Source organism: Phodopus roborovskii, unplaced genomic scaffold (assembly GCF_943737965.1).
Source record: "Phodopus roborovskii unplaced genomic scaffold, PHOROB, whole genome shotgun sequence".
NCBI classification, from domain to species: domain Eukaryota; kingdom Metazoa; phylum Chordata; class Mammalia; order Rodentia; family Cricetidae; genus Phodopus; species Phodopus roborovskii.
In genome coordinates this window covers 20,090,243-20,116,065 of record NW_026126416.1, presented here as the reverse complement: position 1 = coordinate 20,116,065, position 25,823 = coordinate 20,090,243, and positions in this window count along the sequence as shown.

Here is a 25,823-nt window from a genome sequence, read left to right as displayed (position 1 = left end):
ATTTTTCCTGTGTAGGGCTTGTGCTTCATTTTATGAACTCTTAGAATCTTGCTCCAGCTGCCATGCCTGCCTGCATCCTACTGTTTGGTGATGGACTCTTAGTCCTCTGAAACTATATGTTTAAATAAACCCTTCATTTTCTAAGTTGCCTTGGTCACAATATTTTATCAAAGCAACAGAAAAGGAACTAATGCATTCATCCATCAACTTTTAAAAAGTAGTATACAAAATTAAAATGTAAAATTTTTATTTTACCAAGGTATTAGAGGCCCACAGAGAGCCTATGATTGTGGCTCATTGATAGGGTGATTGGCATATTTAGCTCATCTATTAATTCAAGGCATGGCCAGTTTGTAGCTCAGCATGCATGAACTTGAACTAGAAATTGCTTTTGTTCAAATTATGGTTAATAAATAGTATGTGGGGTAAGAAAGTGCAGAGTGAACACATGCTGATAATGAAGTTAACAATAGGTGCATTCCTCTGAAAAGAATTGTTGAACTTTGTGAACCAGTGACAGAAGCCTAAAAGCCCCATACTTCCCTGGATTTACAGAATAAGTTGGAAAACATTTTTAACTCATCGAATACTAAGGAAGATAGAGAAAATGTCACATTTCCTGATCCCAATATTTCTTATCACTGTTTCAAATGTACTGACCACTTTTTCTTGTTATGTGTATGAGCACTTGGCCTGAATGTGTGTCTGTGAACCACAGTGTACCTAATGCCCATCTAGGCCAGAACATGGAATCGGATCCCCTGGAATTTGACTTGTAAGCTGGTACATAGTTTCTGGGAATCAAACTTGAGTCCTCTGGAAGAGCAGCCAGTGCTCTTAAATACTGAGCCATCTCTACAGCCCCCAATTGTATGCTTTTCTGATTTTCACCTGTTCTTCAGTAACCATAGGCATGTTGTCACATGGGGACATAAGAAGAAATATGGGCATGAAGACTGAGAGGGGGGTGGATATTGTGGGCTTCCTGCTCCTCATCTGGTTATTTTCCACCTGTATCAATTGTAACAAGATAAACAGTCATTATTACATCACACAGAATAACCTCTATAGTTACCAATTTCCAAGAGATGACATCACTAATTCAGAGCTCAGTCCTTGCAACAAAAATCCCCCTAATGGCTTAGGGATCATGTTAAATTATCTGTGACTATTCAGGTTCAACTGGCTTACATTCCAAAAATATACTTCTAAAGAAATTTCTCTCATTCTCCCCATTGTTGAACAGATCTCAACTATTTCATGCTCCAGTAGACGCACATTCCTATTTTAAGTACATATCTGGGTAGCAGATTAAGAGAAAAAACATAGAAACTAAGTTCAAACTTGCAAAAGGAGATTATTTTTTAATTTGATCAAGTTTTTCCTATGCCTTCTCATCAATGTGTAAATATGAACTAAATCCTGATCAAGGTGCTTTTCTATGTGCCCCAATGTGTTTTGTATACAAATCACAAACTCATTCCTTCCACTGTTTCTTTGATCCATACACAGCTTCTTTCTCTACATCACCAAGGGAGGTAGATTCCAGCTGTAGAGGGGCCCAGCTGTTCATCTGGGAATCATTTGAGCATCCGTGTAAAGAGGCAGAGCTGCTGCACTTCACCTGCTAGACTCTTCTATCCTTGTAATTGTATTTCCTGATAAGATTGAAGCTATGGTAGTGACAGATATTCTTAAAATTATAAAGGAAGAAAAACATGCTAAAGATCAGAGAATGTGTGTAAACTCCCAGGGATTGGAGTTGCTCAAAATGAAGTTATATGTTTGGGATTTTGTATACATTCTTGAGTACATTTATATGGACTTTTTTATTCTATAAAAATTTTCCCTTTGTTCAATAGGAAGGATGGAGTGGACACAGAAGTAATGTGTCCAGTTACACTTAGTGGGTACTCTCATCTCAGCTAGTCCCATTTCAGGGCATCTTAAGAAGGGGTAGCCACTGATCTTTTTCAAAAAGTAATGGCAAAGAGAAATCTCCAACTACAGAGAGAGCTCTTTCTTGAAATGCTCTGACTATGGCCTGCATAGGATGAGTTTGCTTTCAATCAGCTTGCAGTTCCTGGAATAACAATAAAATAGCATGCAGTACTATAAAATAAAGCAAAAGTTGTGAAATAGGACAACAAAGGTTTCCTTTGTAATCATCTAATCACAAGGTCCAAGTCTCAAATATTAATCTTCCTCCCCTTTACACGTTGGTTCCATCCATCAGTTTTATCATGAATTTGGCTTTAACACTGAGGATGCATCTTGTCTTTCACCACACATGATGGCTTCCAGATGTTCTGATTAAATAATGGGACTCTCCTGTAGACATAATGGACCATAGCAGCAAAGTAACTCAGCAAAATGAGCAAACCAGGCTCTGCAAATGATCTTAATTATTTCAACTCTGAGGGAACAGAACAGCACTGAGTAATACAACAAACAGCCCTTTGAAAGAGCAAACAAAAAGCCCTAGCAATTTACATTTAAGTTAAACTCACTCCCTGCAGAGTATAACATGTTTAGAATAATTCAGGAAGAAATCTAGCACTACGCCATTTTCATAATTGGTATTCTATGTCAAGTCTTGAACAGTAAGTAGCATATAAATCATAATGCTAATAGTGGTCTGTTTTTCAATTGTTAATGATTTTATACTAAAAAGCATCATTGCTGAAAATGAGAATTTGCTCTTACATTATTCAAGATGTGTCTTATGTTTCTAGCATTTGAAGAGTAGTTACAAATGTCATGATTTAGGCAGGTCAAATTTACGTAGCATACTTACACACACATACAGAGAGAGAGAGAGGGAAGTCATTGTATCTTTGTATTTTCCATGATTAAGGGAACATACAGGTTATATTTTGTTTGGCATAATATTATACAGATAAAGTATTTAAATTTGGTAAAAAGGTGAGTTTATACTAGCAATTGTTTGTGTTCATCTCTGAAGCTGTAAACCAATCTGTCTAAATCATTGACAATCATCCATGAAGTGCAGGTGGCAGTCTCTTTTCATACACACCAAAGAGAGTGTGATAGAAATAAATTATGCTACCATCAAAAACACGCCAAAATAATATTTTCCCATCTGCTTAGTGCAGCCCCTGTGATAACTGAATCACCAGGTTTTCTAGGCTCACACTTGATGAACAGATGCCACAAGGCAATTAATTAACATTAACATGACAGGAGTCAATTGGATTTCTCTCTCCCAGACAATAATCAAAGCCAGAAGCAGAATACAGACCCTGGCTAACACTCAGACTTGTAGATCTTCAGATGTGGCTTCCTTCAATCTCCTTTCTTTCCCCAAATATTTGCAGTGAAGTTGGCTTTCTGATCAGCACCATGGGGGAGTGCTAGTCCCAGGGTCCATGTGGCCAAACTATGATCTGCATATGCTTCAGAGCCAGTCTGCCACATTGTCTTAGTACTCATACTACCAATATATATATATATATATATATATATATATATATATATATATATATATATGTTCAAGTCTAATTTTATATTGAATCAACTGGTTAAAAAGAGGCAAATGCTGATTAGGATGTGGGTACAGCCACTGTGGAAATAATGAGGTCTCTTAGAAACTAAAATTAAAATTACCTTTCAGGCCAGCTATATCCATGCTGAGCATAGCATAAGCCAAAGAATTTTAAATCTCATTACAGAGGTACCTGCTCATCTATGGCCATTGCTGCTCTAGTCCCAGGAGCAAGAACATTGATTCAGTCTAGATGTTCATCAACAGATGAATGGAGAAAATACATAATAATATTGTATTCATCTAAAGAGTATAATGAAATAATGAAATGTGCTGAAAAATAGACAAAGGTGGAAATCTTTATATTAAATGAGGCAACCCAGACACCAAAAGGCAAATACTGCACGTATTTTCACACGAGGACCATGGTTTTAAATGAATGTAGGTATGGGTGTGAACCATTAAAAGGTAAAGGAAAACCATAGAAAGGTGAAAACATAAAGGTGAAAAGAGACTTTTAAGGAACAGGGGAGGGAAACAGAACACATGTTACATGAAACTGTAAATGGGACTGGAGGTGGAAAGGCATAGGGTTTGGTGGGGAAAAAAGAAGGATAGAATCTAAGCCAAAACAAAAAAAAGAAAAAAAAAGTTATTTGTTTTATTTTTAATTTAAATTAGAAACGATCCTATTTTACATATCAATCCCAGTTCCCTCTCCTTCCCATCCTCCAATGACACCCACCACCCCCACATTGAACCCCTAATCCAGTCCACACAGAGAGTGAGGCCTTTCATGAGGGATCATCAAAATCTGTCACATCATTTTGGGAGGGCCTAGGCCCTAACCCATGTATTTAGACTGAGAGAGTATCCCTCTGTGGGGGAATGGGCTCCCAAAGTCGGTTTGTATAGTCGGAATAAGTACTGGTTCCACCTCAAGAGGCCCCATAGACTTCCCAGTCACCCTCCTATCTGTCACCCACATTCAGGGGACCTGGTTCCATCCTATGCAGGTTGCCTGGCTGTCAGACTGGGATCTGTGAGTTCCCACTTGTTCAGGTCAGCTGTTTCTGTGGGATTCTCCAGCCTGGTCTTGAGCCCTTTGCTCATCATTCCTCCCTCTCTACAACTGAACTCCAGAAGTTCGGCTCAGTACTTAGCTTTGGATGTCTGCTTCTGCTTCCATCAGCTACTAGATGAATGCTCTAGGATGGCATTTAAGGTAGTCATCAATTTCACTATAGGGAAAGGCATTTAATGTAGCCTCTCCACTATTGCTTAGATTCTTAGTTGGGGCCATCCTGTGGATCCCTGGGAATTTTCATAGTGCCAGATTTCTCTTTAAACCTATAATGGCTCCTTTACTTATGGTATCTTTTTTCTTGTTCTCCTCTATTCATCCCCTGACTCAATCTTCCTGATCCCTCATCTTCTCTTTCCCTTCTCTTCTCCCTTCCTTTCGCCTACCTCCCTTCCCTACGTCTTACCCCTTGCCTCCAATTTGTTCAGGAGCTCTTGTCCCTTTCCCCTTCTCTGGCCTACCATGTATGTCTCTCTTAGGGTTCTCCTTGTTTCTTAGTTTCTCTGGAGGTGTGATTGTAGGCTGGTAATCTTTTGCTCTGTGTCTAATATCCATGTATGTGTGTGTACATACCATGTTTGTGTTTCTGTAACTGGGTTACCTCACTCAGGATGGTTTCTTCTAGTTCCATCCATTTACCTGCGAATTTCAAGATTTCATTGTTCTTTTGGTTGTTTTTTCCATTGATTAAGTACTCCAAAAAGTACACATTTTCTTTATCCATTCTTCAGTTGAGGGTCATCTAGGTTGCTTCCAGGTTCTGGCTATTACAAATAATGCTCCTATGAACATAGTTGAACAGATGTCCTTGTTGTACAAATGTGCATCCTTTGGGTATATGCCTAAGAGTGGAATTGCTGAATCTTGGGGTGGACAGATTCCCATTTTCCTGAGGAACCGCCATAATGATTTCCAAAGTGGCTGTACAAGTTTGCACTCCCACCGGCAATGGAGGAGTGTTGCCCTTTCTCCACATCCTCTCCAGCATAAACTGTCATTGGTGTTTTTGATTTTAGCCATTCTTACAGGATTAAGATGGTATCTCAGAATAGTTTTGATTTGCATTTCCCTGATGGCTAAGCAATTCTTAAATATCATTCCTCTATTGAGAATTATCTATTTAGTTCTGTACCCCCACGTTTTAATTGGATTTTGGTGTTTTGGTGACTAGCTTCTTGAGTTCTTTTTATATTTTGGAAATCAGCTGTCTGTCAAATGTGGGGTTGGTGGATATATTTTCCCATTATGTGGGCTGCTGTTTTTGTCTTGTTGACTGTGTCCTTTGCCTTACAGAAGCTTCTCAGTTTCAAAAGTTTCACTTATTGTTGATCTCAGTGTCTGTGCTACTCACATTATGTTCAGGAAGACGTCTCCTGTTCCAATTTGTTCAAGGGTACCACCCACTTTCTCTTCTAAGAGGTTCAGTGTGGCTGGATATATGTTAAGGTCTTTGATCCATTTGGACTTCAGTTTTGTGCATGACAATAGATATGAATCTATCTGCAATCTTCTACATGTCAGCATTCAGTTATGCCAGCATCATTTGTTGAAGATGCTTTCTTTTTTTCCATTATGTAAGTTTAACTTCTTTGTCAGAAATCAGGTGTTCATACATGTGTGGATTAATATAGATTCCTTTGGTCTACTTATATGTTTTTGTGCCAATACCAAGCTGTTTACATTACTATAGTTCTATAGCAGAGCTTGAAGTCAGGGATGACAATGCCTCTAGAAATTCCTTTATTGAAAAGGGTTGTTTTGAGTATCCTGGTTTTTTTGTTTGTTTGTTTGTTTTGTTTTGTTTTTCAATATAAGGTTGAGTATGTTTATCTAATTTCTTTCTCAATGCATTTATGTTCTACATATAGTAGGGATACTGATTTTTTTTTTTTGAGTTAATCTTGTCCTGCCACTTTGCTGAAGGTGTTTATCAGCTATAGGAATTCCCAGATAGAACTTTTTGGGTCACTTATGTCACTATCATATCATTTGCAAAGAGTGACAGTTTGACTTCTTCCTTTCCAATTTGTATTCCCTCGATCTCCTTTTGTAGTTTTATTGCTCTAGCTAGAACTTCAAGTACAGTATTGAGGAGATATGGAGAGAGTGGACAACATTGTTTTGTTCCTGACTTTATAGGAATTGCATTGAGTTTCTCTCCATTTAGTTTGATGTTTGCTGTTGGCTTCCTTATATACCCTTCATCATGTTTAGGTATGTTCCTGCTATCCTTGATCTCTCCAAGGTCTTTATAATGAAGGGTGTTGGATTTTGTTGAAGGGTTTTTCAGCATCCAGTAAGATGCTAAAAAAAAGAAAAAAAAGGTTCTTCTTTTTTCAGTTTGTTTATAAGGTGAATTACATTGACAGATTTTCCTATGTTGAACTATACCTGTATATCTGGGATGAAGCCATGATCAAGTAGGCTTCATCCCAGATATACAGGTACACAGATATACAGGTATGTGTTCTTGTTTTCGATTTGCCAGTATTTTATTGAGTATTTTTGCATCAATGTTCATGAGGGATATTGGTCTGTAGTTTTCTTTCTTAGTTGTGACTTTGTGTGGTTTGCATATCAACATAATTGTAGTCTCATAAAAAAAGACTTTGGCAGTGACCCTTCTGCTTCTACTATGTGGAACACTTTGAGGAGTATTAGTATTAGCTCTTCATTGAATTTGATAACTATATGTTGATTTATTTCTGTGAAGAGTATTAGAAATCCCAAGAGATTCATCTTGCATTTTAAAAGCCACCATTTTAAATTCCATTGTAAGCTTTTTAGAAGCCTACTAAACTTTCATAGGAAAAGTTGGCTTATGCTTTCTAAAAAGTGCTTATCTGAATATGTTATCAAAAGAATAGGAACTATATTAGTGATGCAACCTGGAAAATGGTAAGAGAACAAGTGTGGGGCATCCTTTACATTATAAGGGAACAATGACAGTCATTTCATTTGTTCAAAACTTAGAAAATAAATTAACTTAAGAAATTGTTTGAGAATTACATGGACTAATGAAAATAATGTCTTTTTATCAAATCCATCCCCATGCCTTCTTCTTCAACTCTTTCTCTACTATATTCCCTCCCTAGTTCATGTGATCTTTTTCTAAATGAGTCCACTTAGCATTATAGTATTTGCATGGATATAGGACTATTCAGTGGGATGTGGGAAGCCTGTCAATGGCCATATCTGAAGAACACTGACTAGCCAACCAGCAGAAGCCTTCATTTTCCAATAGCTCAACTAAGGGTGGAACATCAGTTGTCACTCTCCCAAACATGCTGGAATTTTTGCTGGATAGATCTTGTGCATGAAATTATAACCACTGTTATGTCCAGAAAACACTTTACATTTCATTAGCATTCCACCAATTCTGGCTCATACTATCTTTCAACCTCCTATTTTGATATTATTCCTGAGCCTTGAGAGGAAGGAGTGTCATGAAACTATCCAGTCTGTTCCAAAGCACTGCACAGACACTTATTCTCTGTGCTTTGTTTAGTGGTCAATCTCCACATTAATTGCAATTTACTAGGAAAAGAAGTTTATCTGATAAAGATTGAAAACTATACTAATATATAGGTATAAAAATAAATATGTAGGGTACAGGTTAAGATTATAATACTATATCAGTTTGACAGAAAAATACTGATAAGTTCATCCCCAGGGCCTTTGATCTCCCTAGCCCTGGGTTCTCATCTCAGTTAACAGCACCAGGCATGAATTTTGTCTTGTAGAACAGGCCTTTAATTGAATCATAAAATGATTGATGACTACTATAAAATATCTGTGACAATATTGCACCAATCAGTGAGTACTTGCCAGGTTGGTCAATATTCTAGATGGCAGGATTTATAGCTGACTAAGACTATTGATTATATTTTCTCCCAGTTGCCTAGTCAGCTAGTCAGCTAGTAAGATAAAGTTTCCAGATCAGCACTGGATTAAAATCTCTAATGACTCCAATATATGGTGCCTTTGACAGTAGGGTCTTTTAGTATCAAGTACTAGAGGAAATCGCTCAGCATACAATGGCACTTATGTGTGTATGTATTCATTTATGATTTGGAGAATCAAAGTAACAGTGAGATTTTGTGAACTTTTAAACATAAAAAGGTATCAAACAAGGCCTTAGAGAGACACTGGATGAGAACAAAGCAATTGACTCTGTTCTTTATTTCTCCCTCAGTTCCAACAGACAAATGTAGGTGAAGAGGGGAGGGAAGGCAAACCCAAAGCAACAAAGGAACAAAACTGAGCTATGGCATGACTATGTATAGATATTCACATAAATAAGCAGATGTGGGTCATATTGAGTTAAGGTATGACTTTTTTTTTCTCAATTAAGTTGTGTGTTGAGGGTACTCTAAAAGTGTAGATGTTATTGGGGGAAAGCTATGAGTGAAAGACTCTGATAGGCAGGAGTTTCAAGGCATTTTCTCTTCCTGCCACCCTTTCAATTATTTTTTTCTTTTACCCATTCCTCCTTTCACCCACAGTCACAGTTCTCCTTTCCTTGTCTCCTCAACCTTTCCTGAGCAACTAATAAAAATGGCTAAGGAGAACTGAGATAATCTACCTTAAAAGTAATTCTTCCTGTTGAATGGAGGGCAGGGAGTATAGCCATCTTAACAGGTAGTTCAACCCAGAAGACTAGCATTAGACAGATTTTCATACATTTGAATTCATATATCCTAATAGAATTTATCTATCTTCTGTCTGTCTGCCCATCTAGCCACTGTTTGACTATGTACCTACCTATCTTTCTATCTATCTATCTTCTATTACTTCTCTCTCCCTCTGTCCCTATAATCTATGTGTCCAAAACACCTAATTTAGATAATCCTACTATACCCTAGTATAGTATAGTATAGATCTTCAAAATATGGCTATAATAAAATCTGGAGTGCCACAAAACTTGTCTGGACCCTTGTAATTACCATATCAAGAAATAGGATACTATCTTTATCCTTTTTAACTTGGGATTTTCTGCTAATAAATAGGTTACCAAAGATGTAATTTTCATTGTTAAGCCATAAAAGAGTTGTAGCTAGGACCTTGAGATGATAATGTTGAAGAAGCCATAAGTAGTGAGACTGCTTTAGCAGCCTTTGCAATCCCAACTGTCCTGATCTGCCTTCTTGAAATCCTATCCATCTGGCATTCCAGATGACTGCAGTTCCTGGTAACACTGACTGCATACATAAAGGAGACCCTGAGCTGACTATATCTGACAAATAGCATGGTCTAAAGAATCATGAGCATGCTACACATCCATAGGCTCGAAGATGGTTTTTTACTTAGCAATGGTAATAGGCACAGTCCCAGCAATTCAAAGGATGACTTCTAATACAATCTTGGTAGAAAAAAATACACAGTTAGAGCACAAGACTGTAGGAGAAGTTAAATATAATTGTTTATCAAACAAGACAATGTTTAAGCCTTGCATACTTAAAAGGAAGAAAGAAAGAAAAGAAAGGAAAAACAACTTCATAAAATGTACCAGGAATGTCAGCTACACTTTAAATTATATATTATATTTATAACCAAATAATATACACCTAGTTTTGTTATGATCTTCTAACCTCAATTCTAGGCTCTGTTGTATCTGAAATGGCTACACTGATCTCTGGAAACAAAATAAAGAAGAGAATGAGGAGGAGATGGTTGAAGTACAAGAGTAAGTGATGAATTAGAGTGTTGTTTTAAAATGTCTGTAACAATTAAGCCAAACTTGTGGTAACTCATGAATGCTAGACCCACTTATGGAGCCTCCATGGGAACAAACTAGGCCCTCTGAATGTGGGAGACAGTTGTCTAGCTTGGTCTATCTGAGGGAACCCTGGAAGTAGAGCAGGCTCTATCTCTGGTTACATGAGTTAGCTTATTGGTACCCATTCCCTGTTTATGGAGGGATGCCATGCTCAATCTTAATGCAGGGGTGGGGACCTGAGCCTGCCTCAACTTAATGTGTCAGGTGTTGTTGACTTCCCAATGGAGTCCTAATCCTTTGGGTGGACTGAATGGAGTATGTACTGGGGAGGGAGGTAAGAGGGCACGGAGGAGGGGTGGGAAGGAGAGCCATGGTTGGAATATAAAATGAAATAAAAAAAACACCAAATAAAATGTTAAGGAACTAACAAAAAGAACTTTGGCCATTTTATATTACCTAGTATAGTTTAGTAATATATATGTGTTATAAGTAGTTTCCTGCCATCCTGGTCCAACAGCAGCATCAGCCCCAAATAACACAGACAAACAATGTATGAATTAGAAAACTGTTGGCTGGTTACTACCATTTCTTATTGGCTAGCTCTGTCTTAAATAACCTAAGTGTTTCCACATGGTCTTATCTTACTGGAAAGATAGTCTGGATCCCTTGCTCCCCTTGGTCCTACATTTCAACTCCTCTCTACTCCATCTCCCAGAACCCTCGTTGTCTCCTAGTCCTGCCTATTTTGCCTTCCTATTTGCCAACAGTGCTTTATTCATTAACAAATAAGAGAAACATATTTACAGAATGACATCTCCCATCATACATGATATTATACTATTATATAATATGATATATATGACATCTATCATATGTTTTAGTAAACAACTTTGCAAATGTACAATTTATCTTTTAAAATTTGTTTAGAATAATATTTATATAGCTTCTTGACAAATTGCTTTTCATACCTTCACTCAATTCTTAAATGTACTTCTTATAAATGATTTTTTTAAGATTGACATTTTTGTTTTATTTTATAAACTTTATTTTTATTTTACATACCAACCCCAGTTCCCCCTCCCACCTGTTCTCCCACCCCAACCTGCCTCCCCATTTTCCCACCCCCATCCACTCCTCATAGAGGATAAGCCTTGGATAGCCAACAAAGTCTGGCATGCTACATTGAGGATGGACCAAGCCTCTTCTCCTGTATCAAGGCTGATCAAGGTATCCCACCATAGGGAATGGGCTTCAAAAAGCCAGTTCATGAACCTTGGATAGGCTCTAGTGTCACTGCCAGAGCCTCCCCTCCAATAGGTCAAGTCACATAACTTTCATCCACATTCAGATGGTCTAGTTCAGTTCCATTTAGGTTCCCCTGTTGTCGGTCCATATTCTGTGAGCTTCCACTAACTTGGGTCAGCTGTGCTGTGCTTTTACCCATCATGGTCTTGACCCTCCTACTTCCCTTGTTAAATAATCCCTCCTTCTTTTCAACTGAACCTAGGAGCTCAACCCAGTGCTTGGCTGTGGATCACTTCATCTGCTTCCATTAGTTACTGGATAGATGCTCTATGATGACAACTAGGGAAGTCACTAAACTTATTAAAGGAAAGGCCCATTTAGATAGCCCCTCCATTACTGCTAGAAGTCTTATTTGGGGTCATCCTTGAGATATCTTAATAAAATTTGACTTTTAACCATTTCCTATGGGATGTGGTCTTGTATCCAGGAAAATAATTGAGGCTGCTATTTTATTAGCATTACCTGTGAAATAATCTACAGCTCAACTTGCATATACTGTTCTGTCCTTCAAGGGGAAGTTCTTGCTAATGTCAACCTGTAAGATTAATGATTATGGAGGTTCAATCTGATGCTATTTAGGTGATTGCTTGAATATCTTCAGATCCTGTGGGGGAAAAAACTTCTAGTAACTTCACAAGCCAGGCAGACAAGTTGAAACCAGCTAACATCTTTCAGAAATTTCATAGCCAGAGGCATGTCCTGGAGGAAAGAACTGAGTTCAGTGCTGCTATCTATATTAAATGGAAGAGGAAAAATAACACAAGGTTAAGTCTAAGTCTCAGTAATAAGGAGAATGTTGCTACCAGTTTTTAAAAAGTGCACTGTCTATTTTTCAGTTGTGAAGTTGCTTTAGCATTTATACACTAATTTGTTCCTATAACAAAAATACTATGCACTCTTCTGATTTTGAATAATCAGGTAAGCATTTCATTTAGTAACTGAAGATGTGATGGGAATCCTTAGCTGGAAGATTAAGACTCCATGTCAAATTCTTACTTATCTTGTACTTTATAAGTTTATTTTTGTTGTTGTTTTTGTTTTATTTTTGGGTTTTTGTTTTGTCTTATTTTTATATTTAAGAACTGGGGCTGGAGAGATTAAAAACATTTCCTTTTCTTATGGAGGAGGTAGGCCCAGTTTCCAGCATCAGTATGCTAGCTCACAAACATCTGAAATTACAACATCCTCTTCTGGCCTCTGATGTTGCCAGGCATACATGTGGTGCACAGATATAGATGAATGCAAAAACACTAGTATATATGAAATATGAATATATAAGTCCTGTCATAATACTGGAACAGTGAAAGCTTCTGGTGGACAATTATCCCACCCAGCAGTAATGCCTATGAAGCAATTACAACCAATGACCACCTAAGTATAGAACTTAAGGCCCCCTCATTAGAAGGAGAATTCATGCCTGTTACTATAGACATATCCCACTAACTATGGCCCATGAAGCTAGTAACTTACTCCTGCCACTTTATTAAACCCATATAATTTATAAATGCATTCTAAATACTAATACCTACAGATAAGTGTTGTTCTCTTTTATCATCAAAGAAGATTCCTTTTGCAGCAGATTAAGATTATTTTGAAGAGCAAGAACTGGTCAGAATACAGGAAAGAATTTACTATGGAGTGCCCAATCCCAAATGATACATCTACAGCACAAACCCTATACCTAAAAAGCTCAGGGATCATCACAAAAGAGGAGGTAAAATGATGGGAGAGCCAGAGGACCAAAATGGGTTGTCTGCTTCTAAGAGGGTGTCTTCTATATAGATAACTGGAAGCTGTGTCCTTAAAAATGACAACACTTACTGAGAAGCAAAAGCAGATGGAGAAATTCTTACAAGGCTTGACCCACTACAAGAAGAACTATAGGCAATCAGTGGTTACTAGTGACTGAAGCTTTTGCCAAAACTTTTGAAATTGGATCAGGAGGTGAATTTTTGAGAAAAAATTGATGTTGGAGTCACATGTTTTCAGGCAAGTGTATTATAGTGTATAATATGGATGTTGAAAAATGCTTGGTGTTGTTTCCAGTACTTGAATTCAACATCCAGTGAGATAGTGGTACCATATGGAACAATGGTATTTGATATGTTGTGAGAAAGAATACGTGATCTTCCAGATGTTTTATGGAGGTTCTGAAGTGCTTTACTTTTTAATTTCTAAGAGTTAACAGGATTATATTTTATTAGCAACAATAATATCTTAAATACACATGAATAAACAAACATATGAGCTCATCTGAAGGTCATGTGGTCTCCCATGTCTGCAAAGGCCCAGATGGTGAGTTAGCATATGCAGGCAGGAGCATATTTATAAAGACAGTTTAGGCTTGATTCACCATTTTGAATTGCTGGACAGCCAATGACATCAGCCCAGTTTGATATTCTTCTGACTTGAGTTAAAATCCAGGTCCTGAATATATAGAGAAGTGAAAAAATTAAGGGATGGCTAAGCCATTAGCAGTAATATAATCTCATCTCAGACTGATAAGCCCTAGCAAGAGTGAGTGTAATTTAGCTGGGGGTTAAAAAGAAAATAGAAACTACCAATTCATTTGGCACAATGGAATTCAACACATTTATGAAGCTTCTAATTTGCAGGTTTGGGTAAATAACTGTGAGACTCATGAAAAATTCGTGGTGGATCACACAGGCAGCGTTTTTCAAATCTACCACACACCTGAATACTTCAATATATCATTAAATTAAAGTTTCTTTTTGGGTCCCACTGATGATTTACATTTCTCCAAGATATAGTTGCTATTGATAATTCTGAGAAGAATAGTCTTTCTGGTTGTACATTTTAGTTGTGTTTAAAGGGTTGCCAGAGCCAATGCATACTAATACAGGGCATCAAAATGTACACCACCAAGAAAACAAATGTTGACAACTGATGGTAAGGATGGGCACCCTTACTTCTAGGGTGTTGTAAACTGGTGCTGTCTCTATGAAATTAATTTGGAGGTTTCCAAGACCTGAAAATAAAACTATGTTATGATGAAGGTATTTTGATCCTGGGCTTTTATATCCACCACCAAAAGACTTTTATATCCACTACAGATGCAATTGCTCACCATCCCTGTTTGTTGCTGTTCTAATCATAACATGAAGGAAATAGAACCAGCATACGTGTATATCAACAGATAAATGGGAAATGAAAATAATACATGTATGTACATACTAGAATTTCATTCATCTATAAAGAAAAATAAGATGTGGAAGAAAGTGATGAAAATAGAATTATTATATTAAATGTGTTAACCCAGAATCAGAAAGAAAAATGGAACATGCTAGATCTCATATGTGGATCCTAGTTATTGATTTGTGTGTGTGTGTGTATGTGTGTGTGTGTGTGTGTGTGTGTGCCCATGCACATGTATGTGTGTGTAAATGTAGGCCATGACTCTAGAAAGGGGACCGCAAGGGTAATGTGTAATAAAAATGTATGTCACTTGTCCGAAGTTCAAAAACATTGGTCTTTCCATTTTATCTAGTAGTTCTGCCTAAGAAATACTTGCAAATGCCAGAGTTAGAGCTCTGTCCAAATATTACAAATGAACTGTTCTGAGGGTACAGTAATCTTCTGGGGGACAGTCTGAGCATGTTGACTTTCAAAAGATCTCCAGATAATACTAATGTTTTGAGCTACAATGTGGGCACATGGACATTGTTCAGCTGTCCAAATGATCCTAATGCTCTGAGGTATAGACTACATATTAGAATATTCTGGGACCCCTCCCCCCAAGTGATTCCACAGTGCAGCTGGGTTGAACAGTGCTGCTCTATCAAACCTTCTACATTCAGTGCATCTGGGGCCTGTGACTCTGAGGTTGTCTGCAAGTGGTAGGTCCAGCTGAGCCCATCACAGATGTGTGTAAATCAGCAACTTCAAAGGCTGGGAACCCTGAGTCTGACTGCAGGGTAAACCTAAAATGCCTCATGTGTTATTCTTTTATGACTTGTCAAAGCATTTGAATCACTTCTAATTAAAAAACAAGGTTAGTTTAAAATCCAACATTTTAAAATGCCTATATGTGTCTTATGTGTATTTCCACTGTTCCTCGGATGTCTTGTTTCACTGATGATGTGAAAAGTAAATAGTTGTTTTTAAAAATAATATTAAAGCAAAGAGGCAAGGGGGCAGCATTTGCTTAATCTACCCCTTTTGACTTGCAAGGTGCTAGGAAAATCCCTCCTCACACCTGGGCCTTTCCTAGCCCTTTTGTGTACTTTTCCCACTCATCAGAAAAAAAGCAGAAACAAAATCACATTTTAGGAACAGCTGCACATCAGAGTTTTTAGGCAAAGTGTTTTTGGCAGGAACTAGAAAAATAAACAGTCAGACTGTCTACTCTCTTCCTAGTTTCTTCTTCAAGAACCAAAATATCTTCCAAGCAACCTTTGAATGAGTCAGTGCTATCTAAGATACGAGTATTTGGAAGATTTTGGGTGGAAGAGTATTGTCACACTGGTGATGAACATTAATGGTTCTTTTTCAGGGAGTCCTGGTTTTTCTATTCACTATGAAACCCAGTGTTATAGTAAATAACATGTATAATATTATGTAGCTTAAGCATTAGACAAATAGATCATGTGGCCAGAATTATACCAACTTAGAACAAACTCAGATTTCCTGTCCTCAAATTGATGTGATTTTCATAACTAAGGCACACCAATACTGAGATGAGTTTTTTTTTTTTTTTTTTTGAGAAGATACTTTATGAATGTGTCCTCAGGAGAGATAGCAATAGTATGTCTTTACATGCAAAGGGGACAAATGGTCCAGAGAATTTCAGCCTCAAATACTCTTGTAAGGGTATAAATCCTTTCACAAAGGCAGAAGATTTGTGGTTTACTCACCTCTATAATGGGCACAACTTTCAGCATGTTGGACTGGGGGTTAAGTGTGAGCATGGATTTTCAGGGGGTACTGTCTTCCAAATCATAACCACAGGGACAATCTGATCCTGAAGAGTTGAGAATGTGGAAGTTACTGTTTCTTAGAATGAACAGAGAGATGTCCTGATTCCATGTTTTAGGTACTGTTGGATGTACTAGACAAGAGAAATTCCTTCCTGAACTAAGACTGTCTCTTAGGTGGACCAGATGAGGGCTTATAGGAAGATTTACTTTATGTTAAAGAAAAAAGCAGCAAGAGAGGCAACATGTTTGATAGAAGATAGACAGTCAAAATTATCTTAGGGGCAGCCACATCCAGACACAGTTGCTAAGACATCTGAAGTAGGGCATCTGGTTCACATTCCTATAAGGAAGAAGTAAAGCAGTAGAGGGAAGCTAACTTAAGGGTTTGCTAGATATTTTCCTCAGTGGTAACAGAAGGCCATTTGTCTGACCTAAGAATAGATGACAAATTATAAAATCATTTCAAATGATTTTAGTAGAGATTCTTCTTTATAATACTTATGCTCAATGAAATGCATTGTAGGTTCACTGTATAATGTAGACTATATCATGCACTTAGCAAATGCATTAAAATCAGGATGATCACATTTGTCATGAAATGCCAAGCCCTGGTCAGGTTTTGCATGGCTAGATGACTCTTTTTCACATGTCTTCTATGTAAGAAACAATAGCCTGATACAAGATAATGAGGACTGACATCCCTTGAACTTACCATGATTCCCACTCACCCTTCTGAGCATCACTTGCTTCAGGATTGGAACAAAGCTTCTGGCAATAGGCCTGTCAAGGTCCACAGCTTGAAATGAGCAGATATAGGGGTTTCTTCATTCAGCTCACATAAGAGTGAATCGAGTTAATCAGATTATGATATGATGAGAATCAGTTCAGATCAGACAGGAAGGTCGACAATCCTTCCATCAACTGTGCTTTGTGAGAGCTCTTTGTTTTGTTTTTGCTCTTTTGCAAATGTGCAACAAGCCTCAGGTCCTGAATTTAAAAGCTTGATCCAGGCTGAGTCATTCCCAGAACCCTGGAAGCTTCTCTGGGGCAGGTGTGCCCCAGGTACCCTCCGCACTCACATTTCCCATCTTCCCCCATCCTTTGCCCACCACCTGACAACTGTAAAACTTAAGGAGATCTTTTCAGGGTGGTATAGCTTCAGGCATAGGAATTCCTTCCGGGGCCCTTTGAGCTTGGAAACAGTTTAAAGGTAAGAAAGTTTAAAGAAGGAGCAAGTTTCCACAAATAAACATGTTTCAAAGGAACTGAGATGAAGAACTATGTTTATGTGAGTTTTGTATGACGTTTGCTTACTTAATGTAGTAACTCCCTGAATGTATTGCCTAGTATGATATAATTTATTTACATAATTTTTGATCTGAAAACCATGAGCAAACTCTAAGAAAACTTATAAAGAGAAGAAAACTACGTGTTAGACTTTTAAAACCAGACCTATGTACATGTGCACATATGTACATAAATCCACAGAGGACACAGATTTTAGGCCTGAATAAATTGAGAGATATTTAGATATAGATATATTTAAATAGGAGGGCAAAATAACTTTACATCATAAGGAATTTTTGACTTGGCTTTCATTTGAGCCAGATGACTTCCTATGGGATTTGAATGAATATAATGATTTGTAATTCTTCCAAGTTTTTAAGTCTTAAAACAGCTGTTCTTGTGACACCAACCTGTGATAATAGCTTTAAAGCACTCACTTGTCCAGTTATTGCAAAATCATGGAAAAGGGACTGGGAAGGTTTCACCTGTCTCTGCTCCTGGACAGAGAGGGTCATTTCTCCCTCAGTGTGTGCTGGTAAGGAAAGAGACACTAACACTCTCTGAAATATATGATCATTTCCTTTATGTTTACTCTACAACCCTGCAGTGATTTTCTTCTAAGTTTTAGGATATGTATGTATGTATGTATGTATGTATGTATGTATGTATGTATGTATGTGACACACAGGGGAGATGAGTACATAAATTAGGGGAGGTTTCCATAAACAAAAGGTTTGAAAACAGTACTTACAAGACCAAAGCTATCTTGTCACAAGACCCAAAATTTTTGTTGCTGGCAAAAAAAGAACTTGCCTAGAATTTCCACTGAAATGACTCACATTTTTAGGGGACCCCCCCCAAAAAAAACTTTGGTTTATATATTCTACCTTGCAGGTTCAGCCTAACTCTTACAGAATATTGCTTTTGTATTGTTTGGTCCTTATTCCACATCCCTAAGCCACAGGAAGCCTGAGGATGATTGTAATTTGGCAATAATTCTTTAGAGGATATCGAACTTCTCTTGTTGAGAAGGGGAGAGGGTACTGAGAAAAGTGGGGTATGGGTATGTGTATTGTCCAGTTGTTCACAAGGCAAGCTAGGAGATAAAGAAAACACAAACAACCAAAGAAAAAGGACTTGAAGTAAAACCATTGGCCATAATGGGAAAGTTCATTTGGGGAAGATTAAGTTTATTATTGTGTACATTTGCATTGCTTGCCATCAATACATTCTAAATTTAACAACCTCTGGACTGTTTGAAGGATCTGCCTCCTGAACAGACAAAAAAAAGTATCACTGAATGGAAGCATAGACCTACCTGTGTGATCAATCCATTGACTTATAGTGGCTTTGTCCTCTAATTAATTGTTGAAGTGATCACGTTACCAAATCACTCTAAAATCTTCTAACATTATAAAGGCTACCTCATGAAGTCTCTTTCCAAATGTGGAGTGTTCACTGATAGCCTCCTGCCTACTGCAACAATACTTCTGAGGGCACATTTTCCACAGCATAAAACTCCCCTGGCTTCTGTCTCCAGTGAGGCTCTCCAGGAGAAACAGCTGTGAACATTTCTACTTCAGACACTACAGTAAGTATAACAGTCAGAAGGATGAAAGCAAAGGCACAGTTAAGGACATTGCATGAGCCCATCCTTTCTAGATATTGATTATCAGATGATCAATTTGTTCTTTAGAGATACTCTGACACATGTCTTTTAGGACAGTTATGATGGAAGATCTAGTCACAGAGAGGAAAGAAGCAGACATCTCCAGAAAATTTAGAAAACCTTCTAAAGGCATTGCACAATAGATTACTACTGCTGCTAAACACATGCTTAAAGTGGTTCAGTAAGTACAGCACACAGATTCGTGCTAGGCCAAGAATATGGAGAATGGGTTTTCCAAATGATAACTCAGAAATACTGATTTAAAAAAAAGACACACAAAAGCTTTTTAATGGGTGAGAGGATTGCTGAGAGAACTTGGCTGGATTTTCCCATCATTCTTGTCAATGCCTAGTGTCTATCCTTAAATGATCTTGAAAGGGGATGTCTGCTTTTAAATCACATTTGTCTTGTAACCTGTGCTCCTACAAATGAGACTGAAAGAGTTTCTGGGCTGTGGGCATGCCCTGAATTATTTGGGATACATGTTTTATAAACAGAAATGAACTTTTGAGTTCCATAAAAATAAGAGTTATGTGTTTCTTCTCTGAGTCTTTATAACTTGTTCATTTATACCCAATAAATATGATGGGACAATTTTTATGTTGATTATTTTTCAGATACAATGGTACAAGTAAAAATCTCTCAATATTTTTCTTCCACTAACCATAGCTTATACTTGTAGACTAGTTTTTTTTCCAGTTAACCAAAGGTTCTTCCAGTCTGCTGTCTTTATGGCACATCATTTCATTTTTTGCTCTGTAATGTCTGCAAGAATGTACAAACATTACCCAGAAACAGAAAGCAAGCAGTTTATTTGGTAAACATGAGCTCACACTAAACTCCCCATTTTCTTTAGATTTTAAGCTGAACTAACTTTGGGTGGGTAGTGGTCTTTGTTACTCTTTGCTTACTCTTTCTTACTCCTCCCCACGGAGGCATCTCCTCAATCTCTGGCTCCATCTGGTGGAGCACTGTGTGGCCATGCCCCAGTCTCATGATGTTCCTTTCATTCTCCATTGCACAGGGCCAGGGCCACTGACGTCATTATGATCTCTTGCTAATGGATTGCCTTTAGCACAGAATGTCCCTTGCAGAAAGACCTCTTCCAACTGGGTCAAAGGGAGTGTGTGTGTGTGTGTGTGTGTGTGTGTGTGTGTGTGTGTGTGTGTGTATAAAACCCCATCTAACCCCAAATGTTTACAGCATTCTTTTACTTCTTTACCTCATTTGATCAAATAAGCATTTCCCAAGAAGTAGGGTAGGCAGAGGATGCTATTGAGGGAAAGGCTTGAACTCATACTAATTGAGTTTCTCAAAAAGAATAAAGAAATTGATGGATGAAATACCAAAAGCCAAGTGCCTTGATTCTGCATCCCAAAGTTATAATATGTATATCATTAAAATAAAATAAACAAACAAGAAATCCTTTATTATTTTATTATGTTTTATTACACACACACACACACACACACACACACACACACACACACACACTTTTTACTGTCTTAAATGTTGCATGGGAGTGAAATGAAGAAAATCTCCTGCAACAAGGAAAATATCAAAGTAAAGAAAGGGATTAACTTCTGCTTATCTGTGTTCCCTGCTAAGTCTCTTCCCAGGGACCATTAAAAGGCTACAGAAGAGGAAAGCTAGAAGTTGATCTCGTCAGCTGTCTAAAATATCCATCTGCAGTTTGAAGCTGGGCTAGTTACCATTATCTCTAAGGTGTCTCAGTAACTCATCTTTAAATTCCAGACAAAAAACAAACAAATAAAACAAAACCAAACCACAGCCTACTTACTCCATGTAGCCACCTGTTGTTTCCTAATATTGATAAAATTGAAACCGGCATGCTTGGAGAGAGGTGTACAACTTATACATGAAAGGAATCACATGGCCCTCCATGGCTTGGAAGTATATAGCAAGGTGATGATAAATGGGTGAAGTGTATCTAAGCCACAGGTTAGCAAGGAAAACCCTGAAGGTTTAGCACTTAGTTGTTTTCCTCTGTAAATGAACTGTTCACCTCTTCCTTCTCTCTCTCCATCTCCTCCCCTCTCTTCACCTCTTAGTGAGTTTTTCCTGCCCCAGAACAGAAACCACAGCTGTCTGTCCCAACCCTTATATTTTCATAGACTGCAATGCTCAAAACTCACCACTTAATCCAGTTCTTACTGCTCCACAATCTCTTTTCTTCGTGGCCAAGGAGAAGCTCATGTTGGATCCAGTTTTACTGTTTCTCACTTCCAGTCTACCGGAAAGAGGTGTGGTCATAGAGGAGCCATGAGGAACTTCAGACAGCAGAGAAACATGAGGTGATGAGAAAGGCAGAACTTGAGCATCTACAGAAACACGTCTCTTTCCAATACCAAAGTTTTTTGTTCTTGAATATTTTTAACAGGATTTACTTTTCAAAGTAATTTATGGCTCACAACAAGATTACTAAAACAATATGGAGATTTTCCATATAGTTCTTGTTTTAAACTTGTATAGCTCTCCTACTAGCAATTTCCCACAGCGGCTGGTACACTTCTCACAATAATGAACCCGTGTTGACACATCATCACCCAAAGTCCATAGCTTACAGCAAAAACCTTTCCTTCATTCTGTACCCTGCCACATGTCTACCATTTCCTTATTTGGGAAGGTGATCTCACTGCCTTAAAATCCTCTACCCTTCTGTCCTTTCCTCCACACTGACCTCTGGCAACTACAGGTCTTTTCTTATTTCCATCATTTTGCCTTTCCCACAATGTCATGAATAACACTCATTAAAAAATTGAACATTTTTATATTGTTTCTTTTTCAATGGATGGGATGTATTGACCATTCCTCCCTGCTCTTTTTGGCTTGATAGTTAATTTGCTTTTATTGCTCAATTATCTTCTTGTTAGGATATACTCAAGTTCATTCATCTATTCACTGAAGAGCATCTTAGTTTCAAGTTCAGGCAAGTATAGTAAAGATGCCATGGATATCTGTGTGGACATCAGGTTTTAATTCTTTGGACATGAGTGTAGGAATCTGATTGCTTGGTTAAAACATAAGATAATGTTTACTTTTCCAAGAACTTTGCAACTGTTTTAAAGCATTGTTGACCCAGCAACAGAGACAATCACTATTACTCTACCTCCTTGTCATTGTTTGATGCTTGTTGTTCTGAGATTGCTGTTCCCACAGGTGTCCAGAGGTAGTTTTGTCATTTTCCATTTGAGTTTGAACATGAACTTGCAAAGTAGAGAACCTTGCATTTCAGAAGACTTAGATATTGCGCTATGGCCTTTCCAGGGAGATCTACCAGATGTGGCCTTCCTTTTCTTCCTCTGCCCCTAGCTATAATTCTAAGACCAAGACTTAACATTTTTGGACTTAACATTTATTACTAATTGGGATAGTTTTCTAACTCATTAGATTCACCCTGAACCCCCTTTAAAGATTTTTTTTTAAATCACAGATATCAAAACAAATGGAATAAATCTCAACTCTTGTGGATGAGGCTCTAACTCAGGATTTCCATCTTAAAGTTTTGTGAGATTCTACTGGGTGAGCCTTTTTGGTTAAATGAAGTTTGAGGTCTATTAGTGGGTCTTAAATTCCTTGGCTTCTCAGTTCTGTGGCACATACTCCATGTGAACCACCACTTACTAACTGCATCTTCATTTACAGCACCCTGAAGATATTGTGCCACTTCCAATTTTCAAGATGCTTCAACAGAGAGCTATAGTTTTATGACCTCCTAAATCATAATATACATGGAAAAATAAAATGCTGTTTAGGAGAGTAGTCATTTTGATGAAAAGAGGCCAAAGCCTTTAGCACTCTCTCACCTCTTATACCTGCAAAATAGGATTGAACCACTATTGATTAATTATCATGGTAATAATTCTCTTATTTCCCTTTATTATAGCTATGAGGCAATGCTATACATAAGTATCAAGTAGATTGATCTCCCAATATTGTATGCCAGTGATTTGTTTTTGTCTCTGGAAGTGACTCCACAACTCTCTGTTCCTCTTCCAGGTCCCTCATCATGTTTTAGGTGACATTTGAAGAACATCAAATTACAGACTTTTTCATAAGATTCTTATGTAACAATAGTTGGCTCACCACTTTTTTTTAAAACATTCTCACTTTTACATTTTGTTTTGGCAGACATCTGTTCTCCATGTTATATACTGTTTGTTATCTTATTGTTATTGGTCATATACCCACCTACTTCTTCAAGAACTTAAATTCCACTTTCTGTGGAAATATAGCACACAATGAATCTAGGCATTGACCCTTAGGATCTTCTGAGGTTCTACTACTTGGTTGTCCCATTGGCATATCAAAAATCATTTAGAAGGATATATGCAGGGGGGACACATAACTTTAATACCAATACCTGGGAAGCAGCTGCAGATATATCTTTGTGAATTCCATGCCAGGCAGGGTACAGAGTGACACCTTGTCTTAAAAAACAAAAACAAAAGCAAAAACAAACAAACAAACAAACAAAAACATTCGATTCCAAAATGGTACTCTGCTCTGCCTAAGCATTGTCCAAACTTGAGTAGGTCAAAAAATGAAGCTACTCCATCAGGCACCTTCTGCCTGTTAACATTACGAGCTGTATGGACTGTCTTTAATGATGTGTAGGGAATAGTTTCTGCCTCTCAGAATCTCACAGACCTCTCCAATATAGGAGCAAATAAGCAATACAGTTTAAATACTTGGCACAACACAGACATTCAATATAGTACTTACAAAGGAAGATGACTTCAGACTAAGTCTTAAAGTGGCAAAAACATTCCAGGTAGTTGTAAAAGTGAGCATTCTTCCAAAGGAAAAGAACAGTAGTAAAAAGGAAAAAAATGTGCAATAGTCAGTGTGGCAGGAAGATGAATTTGAGGGTTACTGAACAAGCTTCCAAATTTGTGGAGAGTTACTTCAGGTCTTAACAGTGACTCATTCAAGAATCTTCCTTGATTGAACGGATTCACAGTGTAGAGCCAATGGCTTAATAATACCCTTCCTATAACATGAAAGACGGTTTGAGGTAAGTGTCTCCAACCAAAGGAATAAATATCTAATGGTGGGTTACTTTAACAAGAGGTCATGTTTGGGGATGGAGATAACTTTTAGTTTCATCATTTAAATCATACTCCAAAAACAACTGGGGCAAGTCCCACTGAAAGATGAGCTGATAAAATGCAGTTGGTTTTGGACTTGCTTTGTTATTGCTATTGCTATTTTTAGCTATTTTGGAATTGTGGTGCTCTCATGATGATGTGGATAAATTTGCAAATATTATGATAATTGAGTGTGTATGTGAGCTTGTGTCTGTATGTTACTATGTTTATGCCCTGGGGTGTTATAGGTGAAGGACTCCCTTCAAAAAAAAATTGAAACAAATAAATAAAATGAGAGCTGACCTGAATTTTGCCTCAAATTGGAACTGAATTCAAACTTTTGAGAAGGATCAAAAGCCTGATTAACTGTTGTTTATTTGTTTTTAGAGGCTTTGCTTCCCTCCAACTCAAAAAAGTAAAAGTGATCAAACACTACACTGTGAGAGAGATGCTTGTCTCAATATTTCCAACTGGGTTGAAACCAGAAAATCCTTGTGAGGCAAGTGGGAAGTGCAAGTGACTTCCAGGCCTAAGGTCCCAGATCCAATGGGTCAGGAGGAGTTCAGCTAAATTTCCTGTTGGCGTCCAAGGAAAACATAGTTGTGTTGTTTTCAGTAGAACTCAGATCCTAGAGGGCAGAAAACATCATTATGTGAAACAGAAAAAGCACATGTATTTGTATTTTCCACTGAAGTCTGGGAGAAAACACATTAATTCATTGGTTAAAAACTAAAAAGAGACTCATGGGATATGTTGAGACCTGTGGGGTCAACTTGAGACAGCTAATGTATATGTATGACACAAGCCATGAAGAACAATTTGATGACTTGGAATTGAGATTTCTCCCCTCACAGCTGTGTGACCTTGGGCATACTCTGTGACTCCTACAAGTCTGGTATTTGGATCTATGAAGGGTTCACTTACTCATACTACCCAATGACTACTATTGTATGGCACCCTTACATTGTTGAGCTACTTCTTCTTAACTCTGCTAAGAATTAAGAATACCCTTCAAGTTAGTAAAATTCAAGAGTGATCGTAAAACATATGTAGACTGTGGGAATTTGGAGGTAAAAGGGGTAAAATACCTTAACCTTCCTGTTAAGAGAGCTTTTTGAAAGCAGAATTAGAGATGGGTAGCAATTTGCTTAAAAAAGAGATCACTAGAGAAATTACTAGAGAAATAAAATGATAAAGAATTACTAT